Source organism: Phoenix dactylifera, chromosome 10 (genome assembly GCF_051530095.1).
Source record: "Phoenix dactylifera cultivar Ajwa chromosome 10, Ajwa_hap1_PhDact_Kaust_v1.1, whole genome shotgun sequence".
NCBI classification, from domain to species: domain Eukaryota; kingdom Viridiplantae; phylum Streptophyta; class Magnoliopsida; order Arecales; family Arecaceae; genus Phoenix; species Phoenix dactylifera.
The window spans coordinates 765,001-770,000 of NC_143199.1; positions in this window are offsets into that span (position 1 = coordinate 765,001).

Consider the following 5,000-nt stretch of genomic DNA (forward strand, 5'->3'; position numbering starts at 1 on the left):
GCGCCGGCCCGTCGGCTCGCTCGGATGGGCCCCGCGGAGTTGGCCCACGACGGAGCCGGCACGCTCCTTCCGCTGGTGCGGCTCTCGGTCTACGCCTCCAGCCGGCCCTTGTGGCGGCCGTGCGCGGCGCTTCGGTTCGGTCGGCCGGTCTTCCTGTCCCTCACGAAGTGCTCGCGGCCGCGCGCGCGCGGATTTGGATCGGCCTTACTTGGTCCGATCCGTCGCCATCGCATGTTGCGTGGGCTCGGTCCCGTCTCGGTGAAATCTTGGGCCGCTTTGGTGCGTCCCTGTGGGTTCCTTTGTCGGTTTTGCGGGCTCGGCGCCGGGCCTTCCGCGCCGGTCCGTCGGCTCGCTCGGACGGACCGTGCGCAGGTGGTCCCCGACGGAGCCGGCACGCTCCTTCCGCTGGCGCGGCGCTCGGTCTATGCCTCCGGCCGGCCCTCGCGGCGGCCGTGCGCGGCGCTTCGGTTCGGTCGGCCGGTCGTCCCGTCCCTCACGAAGTTCCTGCGGCCGCGCGTGCGTGGAGCGGGATCGGCCTTACTTGGTCGGATCCGTCGCCCTCGCCTGTTGCGGGGGCTCGGTCCCGTCCCGTTCGGTGAAAGCTTTGCCCGCTCTGGTGCGTCCCCGTGGGTTCCTTTGTCGGTTTTGCGGCCTTGGCGGCGGGCCTTCCGTGTCGGCCCGTCGTGGGCCCGCTGCGCGTTCGTGCGCGGTGCTTCGGATCGGTCGGCCCGTCGTCTGGGTCCCTTACGAAGCTTTGCGCGACCGCTCCTTTGTCGCCGGTCCCCTGTTAGGGCTGACCGAGCCCTCCGTTCGCCCCCTGGCCCGTCGCATGGGCCCCCGGCGCCTCCGCGGCGCCCCACCGAAAACTGTCACGACGCGCATCCAGCGCCGACGAGGTCGCAGGTTACGTGCGGCAGCCGGGGGGCTAGGCCGAGCGGCGGCGGGCCCACCCACGGACGGGCGCGGGGAGGAGCGCAGCCGGCACGCGGCGCGGAGCGGCGGCGGCATGCCGCCGGGCGGCCGTCGGCTCAACCGTGCCCGAGTCCCGCGGGCACCGCGTCGCCCGGCCGGCGCGAGCGGCGGCGGGCCCGCCCGCGGACGGGCGCGGGGAGGAGCGCAGCCGGCACGCGGCGCGGAGCGGCGGCGGCATGCCGCCGGGCGGCCGACGGCTCAACCATGCCCGAGTCCCGCGGGCACCGCGTCGCCCGGCCGGCGCGAGCGGCGGCGGGCCCGCCCGCGGACGGGCGCGGGGAGGAGCGCAGCCGGCACGCGGCGCGGAGCGGCGGCGGCATGCCGCCGGGCGGCCGACGGCTCAACCATGCCCGAGTCCCGCGGGCACCGCGTCGCCCGGCCGGCGCGAGCGCACGAGGGCGGGAGGCAACCGGGCGGCGCCTGCGGAACCGGATGCGACGGCCGGCGCGGCACGGCCCCGACGGGTCCGCACCGAAGACCAGCGCGGTGCGGATCGACCGCTGATGAGGTCAGAGGTTACGTGCGGCAGCCGGCCGGCTGGCCCGAGCGGCGGCCGGCACGCGACGGGGATCGAGCGGCCCCGACGGCTTGCAGCCGGGCGGCCGACGGCTAGGCCGTACCGGAGTCCCGCGGTCGTTCGGGCGAAGGGGCGCATGCTGCGGGAAAGGCCTGCGGCGGCGAACCGTCCGCCCGGCCGGCCAAGCCTTCCGCGGCGGCGCGCACGTGGCGGCGCGGCCGAGATGACCGAGCGAAGCCCCGGCGATGGGCGGCGCGCACGTGTCCGTGCGGCCGAGATGACCGAGCGAAGCCCGGGCGGCGCCCGCCGTGCGCCCTGCCGGATCGCGCCTTCCGCCGGCGCGCAACGCCGGTCCCGCGTTCCGGCCGCGGGAGAGGCCTGCGTCGGCGAACCGTCCGCCCCGCCGGCCGAACCTTCCGCGGCTGCGCGCACGTGTCCGTGCGGCCGAGATGACCGAGCGAAGCCCCGGCGACGGGCGGCGCCCGCCGTGCGCCCCGGCGGATTGCGCGGCCCGCCGGCGCGCAACGCCGGGCCCACGTTCCGGCTGCGGGAAAGGCCTGCGGCGGCGAACCGTCCGCCCCGCCGGCCGAACCTTGCGCGGCGGCGCTTACGTGTCCGTGCGGCAGAGATGACCGAGCAAGCTCCGGCGATGGGCGGCGCCCTCCGTGCGCCCCGCCGGATCGCGCTGGCCGGCGGCGCGCAACGCCGGACCCCCGATCCGCGTGCGAGCGGCGAGCGTCCGGGCGGGCCCCTTTCGCAACTTCCCTCGGTACTCTAAACACCCCTTGCCTCTCGGTCTTCCCCCCGACCCTCTCGGTATTTGCTCGGATATGTGCATGCATCGTCCCTCGTCGCCTTCGGTTATCCTCCCCGGGGTGGGCTTTGCGCCGACGCGCCAACGGGGTGGTAGGGGGGCTGCAGCCGCGGCCGCCGCGTTTCGCCATCCGCGCGTGCGCCGCCGGATCCGAGTGGAGGTCGCGGGCGACTCGTCGATGCTTGTACTAGGGGCGCATGCCGGCAGCCCCCCGCGGGGTGCGGGACCCCCGATCGGCGTGCGAGGGACGGGCGTCCGGGCGGGCCCCGTTTCCAACTTCCCTCGGAACATTAAAACCCCCCGACCCCCTCGGTCTTCGCTCCGGCCCTATCGCTATTGCTCGGATATGTGCATCCACCGTCCCTCGTTGCCTTCGGTTATCTACCCCAGGGTGGGCCTTGCGCCGATGCCCCGATGGGGTGGCAGGGGTGGGGCTGCCGCGGCCGGCGCGTTTCGGCATCCGCGCTTGGGGGCTCGGACCCGAGTGGAGGTCGCGGGCGGCTCGTCGATGCCTGCACCGGGAGCGCATGCCGGCAGCCCCCCGCGGGGCGCCGGACCCCCGATCGGCGTGCGATGGACGGGGGGAGGGGCGGGCCCGGTTTGCAAATTCCCTCGGTACTTTAAAATCTCACGGCCCTGTCGGTGCTCCCTCCGGCCCTATCGCCACTGCTCGGATATGTGCATCCACCGTCCCTCGTTGCCTTCGGTTATCTACCCCGCGGTGGGCTTTGCGCCGATGCCCCGATGGGGTGGCAAGGGGGCACGCTCTAGGCCGTGCCACGGGGCGCGGGCGCCGGCGCCGTACGTCCCTCGCGGCGGCCGTGAGCGGCACCTCGGCTTGCTCGGTCTGTCCTCCCGGGACGCGCGACCCGTGCGACCGGGACGCGCATCCCGTGCGACCGGGACGCGTGTCCGGGCCGTTCCCGTTTGCAACGCTCCTCGGTACTTTGGAACGCTTGGGGTGGGCTTTGGGCGGATGCCCCGCCGGGGTGGTAGGGAGGGGGGGCGGCTGCTGCCGCGGCGGGACTTCCGCTCCACTCCGCACAAGTCCGTCGCCTCGCGGCGGGCGCGCCCGGCACCGTTCGTCCCCGAGGGAGCCGGCACGCGCCCGCCGAGGCCCCGGCGCATGGGCGCCGCCGCCGGCCGTCCGCGCGGCGGCCGTGCGCCGGCTTCCTCCGTCGGCCCTCCCGGGATGCGCGACCCGTGCGACCGGGACGCGCATCCCGTGAGACCGGGACGCGTGTCCGGGCCGTTCCCGTTTGCAACGCTCCTCGGTACTTTGGAACGCTTGGGGTGGGCCTTGGGCGGATGCCCCGCCGGGGTGGTAGGGAGGGGGGGCTGCTGCTGCCGCGGCGGGACTTCCGCTCCACTCCGCACAAGTCCGTCGCCTCGCGGCGGGCGCGCCCGGCACCGTTCGTCCCCGAGGGAGCCGGCACGCGCCCGCCGAGGCCCCGGCGCATGGGCGCCGCCGCCGGCCGTCCGCGCGGCGGCCGTGCGCCGGCTTCCTCCGTCGGCCCTCCCGGGATGCGCGACCCGTGCGACCGGGACGCGCATCCCGTTAGACCGGGACGCGTGTCCGGGCCGTTCCCGTTTGCAACGCTCCTCGGTACTTTGGAACGCTTGGGGTGGGCCTTGGGCGGATGCCCCGCCGGGGTGGTAGGGAGGGGGGGCTGCTGCTGCCGCGACGGGACTTCCGCTCCACTCCGCACAAGTCCGTCGCCTCGCGGCGGGCGGGCCCGGCACCGTTCGTCCCCGAGGGAGCCGGCCCGCGCCCGCCGAGGCCCCGGCGCATGGGCGCCCCCGCCGGCCGTCCGCGCGGCGGCCGTGCGCCGGCTTCCTCCGTCGGCCCTCCCGGGACGCGCGACCCGTGCGACCGGGACGCGCATCCCGTGCGACCGGGACGCGTGTCCGGGCGGTTCCCGTTTGCAACGCTCCTCGGTACTTTGGAACGCTTGGGGTGGGCTTTGGGCGGATGCCCCGTCGGGGTGGTAGGGAGGGGGGGCTGGCGCCGCCGCGGCGGGCCTTCCGCCCCCCTCCGCACAAGTCCGTTGCCTCGCGGCGGTCGTGCCCGGCACCGTTCGTCCCCGACGGAGCCGTCGCGCGCCCGACGACTTTCCGGCGCACGGGCGCCGCCGCCGGCCGTCCGTGCGCGGCGGCCGTGCGCCACTTCGGCTTCGTCTGTCGGCCCTCCCGGGACGCGCGACCCGTGCGACCGGGACGCGCATCCCGTGCGACCGGGTCGCGTGTCCGGGCCGTTCCCGTTTGCAACGCTCCTCGGTACTTTGGAACGCTTGGGGTGGGCTTTGGGCGGATGCCCCGCCGGGGTGGTAGGGAGGGGGGGTCTGCTGCCGCCGCGGCGGGCCTTCCGCTCCACTCCGCACAGGACCGTTGCCTCGCGGCGGACTTGCCCGGCACATTTCGTCCCCGACGGAGCCGGCACGCGCCTGCCGACTTCCCGGCGCACGGGCGCTGCCTTCGGCCGTCCGTGCCCGGCGGCCGTGCGCCACTTCGGCTCCCTCCATCGGCCCTCCCGGGAAGCGCGTCCCGGACGTTCCGGATGCGCACCCCGTGCGACCGGGACTCGCGTCCGGGCCGTTTCCGTGTGCAATGCTCCTCGATTCGCTGGAGCCCTTGGGGTGGGCCTTCGGAGGATGCCCCGCTGGGGAGGTAAGGGGGTGTGTCCTGCCTGGGCGGGCC